This window comes from Lathyrus oleraceus, chromosome 4, assembly GCF_024323335.1.
Source record: "Lathyrus oleraceus cultivar Zhongwan6 chromosome 4, CAAS_Psat_ZW6_1.0, whole genome shotgun sequence".
Taxonomy (NCBI): Eukaryota; Viridiplantae; Streptophyta; class Magnoliopsida; order Fabales; family Fabaceae; genus Lathyrus; species Lathyrus oleraceus.
Window position 1 is genome coordinate 82,138,633 of NC_066582.1, and position 14,566 is coordinate 82,153,198.

Below are 14,566 nucleotides of genomic sequence, written 5' to 3' on the forward strand. Positions count from 1 at the left end.
GACTGACTAATTTGAGATTAGTTTGCGGAGACTTGGGAAATATTCACAAGATCGGTATCGTCTTAACACCGTTAGTCTCTTGCATATGGAAATTGATTCGAATTCTTATTATGTTTTAGCCTTAAATTCTCATTCTCTGACAGCTCTTGAGTAGTTTATTTCAGCAGTCTGCACCATCTCACACACACTCTACGCAGGGAAGCCGATGAATATAAGTGAGTGTTCCGAAAAAAACAAAAAGGGGGGAATGCACCTTCTAAGTTTGGTGACCCTCACCCGGTCGCTTAACCCAACTGATGTAGAACCTTAAAAAAAAATTGAAAATAAGACTCGTTGTCAGTTGGTTCAGCGGTTTCTGATGCTGAACTTGGTAGGGCGGATTACGGTCCGATCCCCCGCAACTACAACGGAGTAAGCAAAGGGTTATGCCACGTAAGTACTAGAATCCCGTGCAAAAAGGATCAGAGTCACTAACCGGTCGCCTTGCTATGGATGTGTGGAGATAACGGGCTTAATGTGATTGCGCCTGAATGAAAAAGAGCAAAAAGAAGGATGAGTAAGTTAGGCTTTAACATAATAACATGATTCAAGTTGATTTGTGTATTCAGGAGGTTTATGACTGCACAATTATGGATTGTTGTTCCTATGATATCCTTAGTGTGCAAGATTAGTACCTATCGATGCAAACTTAACCGAAGAAGACTTGTAGCCTAGGATGAGTAACTAATGATGTGTTTGTGTTTTCTTTGTTTTATTTTAAATTTTGTTCGGAGTGCAAAAGTTCAAGTGTGGGGGAATTTGATCAGTGCATTTTGATGCACATTCTTCTATATTTATACTTATGCATTTCCATGTTTTAGTTTGGTTATTTTTCCCTTTTAATGTGTTTTTATAATTTATCTTATTTTTACACTTATTTGTTTTTCGCAGTTTATTTTCAGCATTAGCAGTCTGTATGAATAAATTCATAACTGGAGCTAGGAGTATCGGATCGAGACGTGCTACCAGTAGTTGGAAAGCTAAGAGAAAGAGCTACAACTTTTATGTTGAAGCCAAAAGCTGATTCGGAGCTAAGAAGTCTCAATTAATTCGTTGGAGTTTCGTACTTTAGGAAATATTTTCTTTTTGGCCATTTGTTGGGCCGAATTTAGGTTTTCCGTCCCAGTTTGAATTATAAGTGAAACCCTTATTCTGTTTAAAAGGGGGCAGCCGTGATACTGTAGCAAATACACATTATTGACGATAACTTTTTGCTTTTGTACGATCATGAAGAGGAACTAATCTCCTAGAGTCAATCTGCTGTAACCGAATTTCCAAGCCTTTGAGGTTTTTATTCTATCAATTTAATTTTGTTCTCTTTTAATTCTATTCTATGAAATTTCATTTGCTTAATCTGTATTTTGTGGAATGGTTTTGATTAAATTCGTATGATTGCATTCCTAACTATTAATCGCCGTTTTCGTCGTTTTGTCGTTAAATTACGTTTGTAAATCGTGTTTGCTTAATTCACGATTATATTTATCCGTTTGCTTAATTTGGAATATAGGAATATAAATCTGTCATATATCTATTGCGCTTGTCAATCGAATTTGAATCGAATAGAGATCGAAGCCGCTTAGGGAATTGGTAGGTAAAAACCAATGATTTGCCGGAAACCGAAAACAGCAGATTGACTTATTTTATAATCGCTTATTTTAATCTTTTTTTTGCTTTGTTTTCTAAATCGACCACTAAAACATAAACCCCCCTTAAATCGATTTCATTAGGTTAAGAATAATACAAGAATCCTTGTGATACGATACTCGAGGTGTCGCTTCCCGTTTACTATATTTTATTACTCGTTTTTGACCCGTGTGCGACAGCGGATCAAGGGGCTAAGTTTAGTCTGTAGCCTTGAGAAGTCATTGACAATTGTTCTTTGAGTTTGTTATTTGTTTGCTTAGTGGATTAAGTCCTTGCGAGGAGGAAAAATCACTCTGACTAGTGAATTAGATTAGCTTAGTTAACAGTGAACCAATATAAAAATCCTATGTATTTCCATCATTGTTGTTCTTGTCATTGATTTTCGAAAATTTTGTCATATCTGAAACCTAATTTGTCATCGATTTTCGTGTTTCATGCCCTAGGTGCCTGTTTAAGGCTATAAAGGGCTTTATGCACCTTGTAGAAATCCTCATGCTACTAATCTTGCCTTATGTCTTTCAATCGATCCATCAAGATTGTACTTAAATTTGAACACTAATTTCACTTTAATAAATTTTGTGTGTGTTTGAATCCGACTTAGATCCCATGTATTATTTCTTTCAATGGTTTGTAACTTTTTGACAATAGCTCCCTTCCATTGTTTATTCTTTATGGCCTCACTATAGTTGATTAGTTTAACACCTGGGAGTAATAAAAAATGAACCAAGTCTACATTTGGTGTGACTTCATCATCACCAACCACTTCATAGTCTTGAAGTCTTGCTGAGATAACTCTGGTTTTTTGATGTCTTTGTCTTGTGCTTGCGACACCCTCCTGATTTTCTGCTTCGACATTTGGAACTTTAAGAACTACTTGGAGGTCATTAACTAGAACCTCATGATGATCACTACTTTCTTTATCAAAGTCACAACTCATCAATGGTTTGTTGGTTACATAATTTGAGTCCCAATTCCAAGAAGAGTTCTCATCAATCACAATGTATCAACTCACAAAACTATCACCATTGATTGGATTGAATAACCTGTATGCTTAAGTATTGTGATATCCTAGCATAATTATAGGTTCACTATTATCATCAAATTTTCTTCTCCTTGCATTAGGAACATACTTGTAGCAGATAGAGCCAAACACCTATAGATGTCTAACTGATGGTCTCTTGCCACTCTACACTTCTTCAGGAACCTTGTTATTCAGTCTCTTGGTAGGGCACTTGTTCGGTATATAGACAACAGTGGTGACTGCTTCACCCCATAAGGATTTTGGCATGTTCTTTTGCTTCAACATGCAACTAGCCATATCCACTATGGTCACATTTCTTATTTTTTCTATTCTATTATGTTGAGGCGTGTATGGAGAAGTTACCTCATGATCAATACCATGTTCTGCATAAAATTTTGCAAATAACTTGGATGTGTCTTCTCCATCTCCAAGTGTCCTTAGAACCCTGGTCCTTTTTTTCACTCTAGTTTTCAACAAGTATTTTGAAACTCTTAAAGATTGCAAATACCTCATCTTTGCACTTAATCACATAGATACAGAGTTTTTGACTATACTCATTAATAAATGAGACAAGGTATCTAATTCCACCAATGGTATGATCCTCAAAAGGACAACATATGTGTGGATGTACTACTTCTAGTATGCAGAAGGACCTCATTGGCACAGTCGAAATGAAAGACTTTCTAGATTGCTTCCTTACCAAGCAACCTTCATAGAGCTTGTCAGACATGATATGACTTGGTATATAAAGTACCATATCTTGAGTAATCAGTTGATTCACTGACCTAAAATTCAAATGGCCATACCTCAAGTGCCACAACGATCTATGCTTGTGGTCGATAACTGTTTTCAGACATTGTACCTCGTTCGAACAGATCATGCTCTTAAATGTTATATTCTTTGACATAGGATATTTTAAGATAAAATTATTCTGAGTGTCAAATAATTCGAAAGCTTCATATTTCATAACCACATAAAAATTTTTTTCGATCAGTTTTCCAACACTTAGCAAATTACAATTCATTCCAGGTACATATAATACATCTTTGATCATGACTTTTGCTACATTTCTCCTTTGAATAACTATGTTTCATACACCTTATGGTTGCAATGAGCTACTATCTTCAAGCTTACTCTTATTCTTCTTCGACTCATCAAAATTTGGTAACCAAACTCTTCTACCAGTCATGTGATTCGAGCAACATGTGTTGATGAACTAGATCTTAGAGTCGTCATGCTAATCTAAAACTAGCCATAAGCACCATGGTTTCAAAATCATATGAACCTTCACATGCAAAGTTTTCTCCTTCAACATTCTTCTCTTTTGAAGAACCTTTGCTTCCTTTCTTATACCAACAATTCTTGGCCAAATGACCCTATTTTTCACAATTCTAACATTGCACACTCTTTTTCTTGAGTTTTTCTTTATGAGTTGAGGTTCCTTCTCCTCTTTTAGAGGATTCATAAGTCCTCTCATCATTCCTTTATTGTCAGAATCCGTCTAAGAACCTTTCTTGCTCAGGGCCTTGTCACCTTTGCCTTTAAACCAGGAACCTCCATGTTTGGGTCTGCAGTGCTTGTATCGAATCTTGAACCCCTTTCCTTTCAACTATTCTTAACTCACGTGCCTCCGGCGATCCAACCAAAGTTTCCAATTTCAAGGTTCCAAGATTGTTGAATTCTTGAATGGTCATGATAACATGATTTAAGTGAAAGGTCATGGTTCTCATTACCTTATCAACTATCATTTTATCAGTTACGACTTCACCACAACCTTTCATGACATGTACAAAATTTTGCACCTTCGAGACATAGCCTGCAATCTTTTCATCTTCTCTCATATGCAGTAACTCACACTGCCTTCGTAGTGCCTGTAACTTGACACCTTTAACCTTTTCACCACCTTCATAATACTTAACAAGAATATTCCATGTCTCCTTTGCAGATTCAACATGAGATATTCAATCGAAATTCGCAGCATCCGCTGCAGATTGAATATAAAATGCAGTCTTGCAATCTTTCTTCTTGGCATCCTTGTGGTTACTCCATCATTCCAATTTTTGTCATCAAGAATTGGAAGAGAATTGTGAATACCATTGCCACCATTCATCTCTGCAACAAATACGATTCACGATCTCTAGAAACATGACCACCAACATGCAAATCTTGAATCAAGATAAAGAATAAATAACTGAAGCTCTAGATACTAATTTGTTAGTGCTGAAACACTTAGATGAAGAAGAAATGAGAGTATTAAAGAGAATGTGGAGAATAAACAAAAAATTGTATAATTGGAATCTAACTACGTACATATATTTATATACAAATACTTGTATCCAAAATAATTAACATAACAAACTAAACTTATATTATATCACAACACCAACTAAAATATATTTTTTAAGTAAAAATTAATCACAAAACAAACCGTCTTTTAAAAACCCCTCACACTTATTAACCATGACTAACAAAAGAGAACAAAAAGTGTTCCTTTTTATACTAACTGTCTAAAGGATCCCACCACTATTGTTCTTAGCGGGCACAAAATTCTGGTCACAAAATAAAAATAAAAATGAGCACTAAAAGAAACTAACTTGAAATATATGCAGCGACATAAGAAGGCTTAATAATTACATCACATTACTATAATAACACAACCAACACCTAGTTCTATAACTTTGTTTTGTTCTGTAGCACTTTTGGCTTTTATTAAAAAGCCTTATTCAATATAAGATTGTAGTACATTCATTCAAACAATTTGACTACACCATTGAGTGATCGACGTGTGGTTAATAATAGCAGCGTAAACTAAAGCTACAAATATCATTTCTGACCACAAAGTTGAAGATGATGTAACCATTATAGGATATATTAAGACAAGAATTTGAGACTAGGTGGAAGCACTTTAATAATAATCAATGTAAAAGCTAAGTTATTAAAAAGGGAAGAGCTTTAATATTGTAATACACGGTTATATGCTTCCTTTTATTTTCATTTCTAAACGCTTAATCAGTAAGGAGAGTGTGAAAGCAGTGTGATCATACTCTCATCAACAATGGTTCCTTTTGATCTGGCTAGTGTTTGATTTAATAACACAATTGTAAAGAAAGTAGCTTTTGAATCAACCATTGTTTACTTCCCACGTAAGGGAATCTGCTTTTTACGTATTGATTTCAAAAAGTGGTAACAAATTTATATTAGTGAACCTCACTTTTTATGTAGGCCAATGTTTCTTATTGAGCTTCAATGTTTGTGTGTAGATAAAAATATTTAAAACCCTATGATAATGATAATGAATCAGCTTATATGTCACCTGGAAGTTACTTACTATTATAGGATATAGTTGTGTTTGAGTATGACAAAGATTGAAGATAAAAAGACTTGGATTCCATAAACTTGGAAGATAAAAAGGACTTTGAAAGAATCATCTCGCATTCACATAGTACCTTGTGGCATTCACATAGTACCTTGTATTATGATATTGCAAATTAGATTTTTTTTTTAAAGTCAAAATATGGTGTTGTTTGGACTAAGATTTGGAATCTTTTACGGAGCCTCTTGTCTTTCTCTCAACTCGCCATGACTTCTATGAACCATTGTGCATAGTTGTGGTCTTCTATCTTTTTCTTCTAATCTTGTTAATATCAATCATCAAGCAATAAAAGATATGACCAATCATTTGTCCATGTTTTCAATAACAACGTTTGTGATGTTCTTATTAGCTAACTTCCTATATTTTGTGTGAAATGTAGCCAAATTTCAATCACTATACCTGAAAATGAATATGTTATAGGCTTCGAAGTTTGCAAGAACATCTCTATGACCATGTGATATAGGCTAGGAGCATTACACCTCCAAAAAATAGATGTCTTATTATCCAAACTTCAAGCTATTTAGACTTCCTTTGGTAAAGGTTATCATGAGATATTCTTCTCCTAATGAGATATTCTTCTCCTAAGTTGAGAATCTTAAAGGCATATAATCGGTACACTCATGAACATTAATCCTAGTTATTTAAAGTTATTTCGGTGGAGTTGGGATTTCAACCCTAATATGCAACATCAAACTAGCGCTGAAGTTTGGGTGTGCATTTTGTTGGAGTTCAACAATGAACCTCAATTAACAATGCATAAGAATTGGAGAAGATGAGGAACAATTGAGAGAGAGAGAGAGAGAGAGAGAGAGAGAGAGAGAGAGAGAGAGAGAGAGATGTGTAACTATCTTTCTAATCTCAAAATTGTAAAAACTGAATTATGTTACAAATTTACTTCATTAGAGTTTATATAGATTCACCCAAATTTAACTCAAAGAAATACAAACTAAATTCATATTCAAATGCAAATGAAACTCAAAATTAAACTAACTTTAGTGTTGAATTACATTCAACACCATCTCTTTATTCACATTCAAGTTTAAAAATCAACAACACCAATTTCATCCCTCAAATTGATAAAGTGTTCAGTTTTGATTGTCTTGTTCAACACATCTGCAAGTTGCTTCTGAGTGCTGACATGAACAACCTCAAGTACTTCATTTTGAACTTGATTGCGCAAAAAATGGTACTTGGTATCAATGTGCTTACTTCTTCTATGCAACACTGGATTCTAAGCAAAACCATGGCAGATCTGTTGTCAATCATCAATCTGACTAGTTTGCTCACCTTGAACTTCAGTTCCTGCAGTAAATTTATCAGCCAAATAGCCTGACAAGATGATAAAGCATCGGATTTGTATTCAGCTTCACAGGTTAACAATGCAACCACTAGTTGCTTCTTGGAGCACCAAGAAATAGGGGTTCCCAGATACATAAACATGTATCATGTAGTGCTTCTTCTGACCACTTTATCACCACACTAGTCAAAGTCTGAGTAGCATATCAGCTCAGCAACATCTGACACTCCAGATGAAAACAAAATTTCATGCCTCAGAGTTCCTTTTACATACCTCAGAATCATAACTCCAGATTGATAATGTGACCACTTTGGCTTACTCATAAACCTACTCACCATTCCAACTGTATAACATATGGCAGGTTTGGTGTTACACAGATATCTTAGACAGCCAACCAACTGTTTTAAGGTTGTAGCATCTACATCCTCACCATCATCATAATTCAGCTTATGATTTGTCTCAGCAGGTGTGAGTGTTAACTTATAATCCATCAGCTCAAATCTCTTCAGCATCTCAAGTTCATACTTCAGTCAATGCATAATAATTCTCTTCTCATGATGCAAAATATTCATCCCTATAAAATATACCATGTTTCCAATACAAGTCCTATCAAATGCATTCATCATCACCTTCTTGAACTTGTTTATCTCAGAAGTACAACTTCTTGTCAGAAGTATGTCATCTACATAAAGACACACCATAATCACATTGCCATCATAAGTATGTTGCACACACACACCATATTACATTTCACGTTTCTTGAACCCCAGATGCTTGAAAAATGAATCAAGCTTTAGATTCTAATCTCCTGGAGCTTGTTTCAACCCATACAAGGTTTTAATCAACTTGTACACCATTCTTTCTTTGTTCTCTTTCACAAATCCAAGAGGTTGTAACATATAAACTTCTTCTTGCAATGGACCATTCAGAAAATCTAAATTTACATCTAAATGTATCATAGCCAAATCCTATTTGCAATTATATCAATAACCAACCTTATGGTTTCATGTCTAGCTACAGGTGCAAACACTTCAAAGTAGTATAAATCATACTTTTGTAGAAATCTTCTAGCTACTAGCCTTACTTTATGCTTAGCAATTGAACCATATGGCTTCATCTTTATCTTGAAAACCCAGCTCACACTGATGGCTTTCTTGTTCTGAGATAGAATAGTCAATTCTCATGTCTTATTTCTTTCAATGGCTTTAATCTCTTCCTTCATGGAATTCACCTATACCTTCTTCTTTAGAGCCTCGCTGATGCTGACAGGTTCATAGTCCACCATCATGGCACTCTAGATGACTTCTCCTTCATAATTAATCTCAATATCCTGCAGCAACCCAAAGTCTACAAGTCTCTTTGGTATCGGCCTAACTCTTTGTAACCTCTGGAAACTTTTAGAAGCAAGACCATCTTTAGAAGTTCCACTTTCAAAAGTTCACCTTTAGATGTTGGACTATCTTCAGAAGCTTCACCTTCAGAAGTTCCACCTTTAGAGGATGGACCACCTTCAGAGGTTGGATCATCTTCAAAGTCAGATCTACCATCAAATTCAGACTCGTCTTCAGATTCAGACTCTCCTTTAGAGTCATAAACACCTTTAGAGGCAGAATCTCCTTCAGAGGCAGAATCAGACTCTAGTATTGACATTGCACTAGAGTTGGATTGAGACTTGCTCCAATCCCATGTTTCTAATTCCTTCACTATGACATTTCTGTTGACTTCAACTTTTTTGATGACTGGACAATAGAGCTTATAAACACATGTACTATGGTAACCTATAAGCAACATAGTTTTTCTTCTGTCATCCAATTTCCTTTTAGTAACATCTGGTATATGTTTATAACATATTGAATCAAACACCTTGAAATGGATGACACTTTGCTTTCTTCCAGTACACTTCTCAATAGGAACTACTTATTTTAACTTCTTTGTTGGACATCTGTTGAGCACATATATTGAAGTAGCAATTGTTTCACCCCACAATTACTTAGGCAAATTTTTCTCCTTCAGCATGCTCCTTGTCATATCAAGCAGAGTTCTATTTCTCCTTTTAGCAAGACCATTATGATGGGAAGTGTATGGAGCAATCACATCATGCTCAATACCATGTTCCTCACATAAATTCTTGAACTCTATTGAGTTGAACTCACCTCCACTGTCAGTTCTGGGAGTCTTTAACCTTTGCCCACTTTGATTTTCAGCCTTCACTTTGAACTTCTAGAACTCATCAAACACCTCAAGTTTGAACTTAACGAGTGTTACCCATGTCATTCTTGTAAACTCATCCAAAAATGACATAAAGTAATTGTTTCCTCCAAGTGAAGGTACCTAAAATGGGTCACAAACATCATAATATACCACACCCAAAGTATGAGTTCCTCTTGGAAGCATTTATGATAAGAATGAAAATCTTGGTTGCTTTCCTTTTATGCATACATCATATGACTTCTCTGGTGCCACAGTCTTAGGAATTATATATATCAAATTCTTTGAACTCAGATACCCTAAGCTTCTGTAGTTCAGATGCCCAAATATCTTATGCCACAACTCACTTTCCCCTTTAGCATTTCTTGCACTAAGGTGTTGAGTTTCTGTTGTTGCAACATTCACTTTGAATTTTCAGTTTCTTCTCAGTTCATACTCCATAATCATCTTCTGATTAAATTCACACAACTTCAACATATTGTTATTCATGGTTACTGAAAATCCTTTTTCAATCAACTGACCAAAACTCATCAGAATTCTATTCATGTTAGGAACATACCATACATCCTTGATCAATACAGTTTTTCCATTGTTCAACTTAACTCTAACATTTCCCGTTCCTTTAGCATTCAGATACTCATCATCATCACATCTGATATTGGTCATTTTACCAGAGTCAAAATAAACCAGTCATTGCTTGTTTCCAGTTAGGTGATTTTAGCAGCCATTGTCCATATACCATCGGTCTACCATTGATCCACCTACATTCTCAAATACAATCAATAGAACAAGTTCATCATCAAAATATACTCTGGATATGTTGGCTTCTTCACCCTTATTAACCTTGTTTGACCAACAATCAATGGCAAAATGGCCAAACTTGCTGCAACTGTAGCACTGAACCTTTCTCATGTCAAACTTCTCTTTTCCCTTTTGAACATTTTGATATTTCTTATCAGGATTGGAGATTTATGACTTCTGAACACCACCATCATACTTCTTATTGTTCTCTAGCCATGCTTGCTTATGGTTCTTCTTTTCAGAGTCTGTTCTAACTCTCGTTTAGAGTTTCTTTCAGTCAGACGCAACTCTTGTGCCTCTAGACTACTCTGAAAATCTTTAATTCTCATTGTGCTCGTATCTTTAGAGTGTTCTATGGCTACAACTATGTAATCAAACTGAGGAGTAAGTGATCTCAGTATCTTTTCAATGATTACTTGTTCAGAGAGCGTTTCTCCATAAGACTTCATCTCATTAGTGACCACAAACACTCTAGAGATGTAATCAGGTACCTTCTCATTGTTCTTCATGCTAATATTTTTGTATTGCTTACGTAGGGACTGAAGTTTGACCTTCTTCACTTATTTTTCACCACCATAGTACCGTACTAGTGTATCTCATGCCTAGGGGTGGCAAAACGGGTTGTGGCCTGCCAGACCGGCATGCGCACCCGCCAAAAAATGGCATGTTTGGTTGGGAGTTTTTGCCTTCCTACCCATTCAGCCTGCTCCTCCATAAGCTCGTCTCTCCTTAAGCCTGCCAAAAAAGGGAAAGATTGGTCCGCCAACCCGCCAACTTAGTTATCAAGCACTCAAAAAGACCACAGTAAGCTCATATTCATTTATATATGTATATTATTTTCAATATAACTTAAATTAAATGTTTTTTTGATCTTGACTCAAATGAGAGTTTCCTAGCTACAATTAAATATCCTTTGCATTTTCTTCACTTGTACTTGATTTCTTCAATAATGGTCTGTTGTTATTGTTTGAGATGGCAATTCAATTGTTAATTTCAAATATAGTTTGTTAAAAATATATCAAAATGTCTTATTTCTTGAAAAATATATGGATAATATTGCTATTGTATGTACAAGAAAGTTGTATACAACTTATGGAAAGCTAATATATAACTTGGTCATTCGTTGTGTTATATTGTTGGATATTTAGAAGATTAATTTATGTCTCATTTTTATTTTCATTCAACATCCCCTGAGACATATACTCAAGATTTTAAGCAAAGTAAGATGAATAATAAAATCAACATGATGAAGCAAAACAAGATGTTGATGATGTTTTTTAATAGAAATTCAAGATGTCTTTCTTAATATATAATATGATTTTGATGGTAATAACATGTAAAGTATATAGCAGAGACATCAAAGTCTTTCAAGAAATTACAATTTGTAGTTGATCATGATGTGCAAACTAATTTTGCGATAATACAAGGGAGACATTATGGAGATGAGGCGGGCATACCGTTTTGCCACCCCTACCCACACCGCCTTCGCTGTTATCGAATCAACAATTTTCTAAAACACCTTTGTATCCACACACTGATGGATATAGAACAATGTTTTCTAATCCTTCTTTATCATTTCTTGTTGCGCAATTATTTGTGCTTCTATTGCATTTTCTGCAATCGACGTGTAACCGTCATTGACGAGATCAAGAACATATTGAGCTTCAAACAATACACGCGTCTAAATCGACCACCGACTCCAGTTATTTCTGTCAAATACTGGAAGCTTAGTGTTCAACCTACTATTTTCGTCGTTCATCTTCGTTCTTGTGAAAATCACTCAATTCTCACTAACACTCGTGTTTCCCAAACCCTGAGAATCAAGATTTGTGATTCTCTCCGATTTTGAACTTCAATTCAGCGTAAATTTTAGAACCGAAATCAATCACATACCTCACCATACTCGTGTTTCCCCGTGAAACAAACTGGAGCTATGGATGCCAATAGTTGGAATTCAACAATAAACCTCCATTAATAATGCACAAGAATTGGAGAAGTTGATGAACAATTTACACACACGTACACACACACACACACACACACACACACAGAGAATTATGTAACTAACTTTCTAATCTCAAAATTGCAAAAACTGAATTCTGTTACAAATTTACTTCATTTGAGTTTATATAGATTCATCCAAATTCAAGTCAAATGAAATACAACCTAAATTAATATTCAAATGCAAATGAAACTTAAAACTAAACTGACTCGAATGTTGAATTACATTCAACACATCCTAGGACAAGAATATTGGAGGCCAAAAGATCATATATGGTATTGATGGTAGTGTGGGATACACCCATATGTTTGGATAATAACACAAGTAAGTCCTTGTTTGATATAAGCTTTGGCCATCACGCTAGAATATTTGTTGATGTTGATCTTTCTATTTAGTTGTGAGATAAAATCTTGACGGAAAGAAGTGGTTATTCTTTTTTATGTTGGTATTAAATATGAAAAGCTCCATTGCTTTTATAGCTTTTGTAATAATTTTGATAATTTGATCCCGGAATGTAAGAAAACCAAAATTACCTAAGAAGAGCACAAGAACAATTGTGCGAGTAAAATAAAGGTTGTCAATAATTCCAATGAGGATCTTGCCAATGTTGATCATATATAATACGAATGATTGAAGGAAACATTATTGTGGTGCTTGAAAATAATGCTAATATACCTAATGTGGTCCAAATTACATGAATGTTGATAAAAAAAGGTAGATGTGATGAAATGGTATATAAGGAGAAAAATTATAATCATGAGGATAACAAGGACTACACTCATTTTCTCTCCAAAAAAAGATGGAAGAAAGAAAGTTAAATAAAAGAAACTACAAACCATACATAAATGAGGTGAATTTTTTGAAATATTAGGGGGAGAGCCAACCCCTCTTCTAAATTGGCTTTTATAAGGCATCGTCACCATCACAAGCCTGATATTTTTATTATTTTTTAGCCTTTGATGAATCATAGTTGCTTCACCAACTTATGGTGCCTTTATAATGATCTTATTGATCATTTTGTTATCCAAACCTATGAACAAAATGTCACCTTTCAAGTTACTCTAATAATGCATATTATAGAATTAATGTTATTTATGAAATTAATAATCATATTAAAAGAAGATAGCTCTAGAAAAACTTTACTGACAGAATTCATATAACAATTATTCCATGGTGTTGTATAGGAGACTTCAAGATTATTATTGGTTCTCGTGAATATACGGGTAACAATTCTTCCTCCGAGATATTTTTAGATGATTTTCATGCTTGGAGTGATGTAAACCATATCATTCATTTGCAAACTAGAGGATGTTTCTTCACTGGGTCCAATAAAAGAAGAGATAACACTTTTACTAGAAAAAATACTTGAAAGAGCCATTTGCAATCATCATTAGATTTAGAATCCACTATTTATTGCACTCTTACTAAAAATAGCTTTGATCGTTTCCCTCTTATGCTTGATTATAAATATAATAATATTAGGCATATTGTTCCCACTAGATTTATGAAAATATGGTCCACTCACCCTGATTGCATAAAGGTCATACAACACAATTGGAATAATCAATATTATGGTCATTCTATGTAAATTTTTCTTTGAAGTTTAAGAACCTAAAAACTATTCTTAGAGGATGGAACAAAAATGGATTTGGTGATGTCCATGTTAATGCTTAGATAACTTGTTTTGTGTTTGATGATATACATGAAAAAAATTGATCCTCGTGGTTATAGTGATGCTTTGATGGAGCAAGAGAAAAAATGAGACGATTGCATATGATCAGACTTTGAATGTTGAGGAGATATTTTAGCATGATAAGTCTAGAATCATATGGTGGGCTAGAGGTTATAGGAAAACGCAATTCTTTCATAGGACTTCTAAAGTTAAGCATGCTACTAAGAGTTTATATTCTCTTACTATTTGTGATGAGGTTATTACTGATTTTAATGAGATTTGCCCCAATTTGTAACTCATTTCAAATTTATTTTTAATGTGGACAATAACTATTCTAATTCTGAATTGATAGATAATGTGATCCCAATATTATGTATGACCAAATAAATGGTATGCATACTAGTTATCCTACTCTCATTGAAGTGTATTATGCCTTCATTACCATGAGTTATGATAGTGTTTTTGGTCCTTATGGCTTTAGAGCTCATTTCTTCTGAACTTATTGGAAA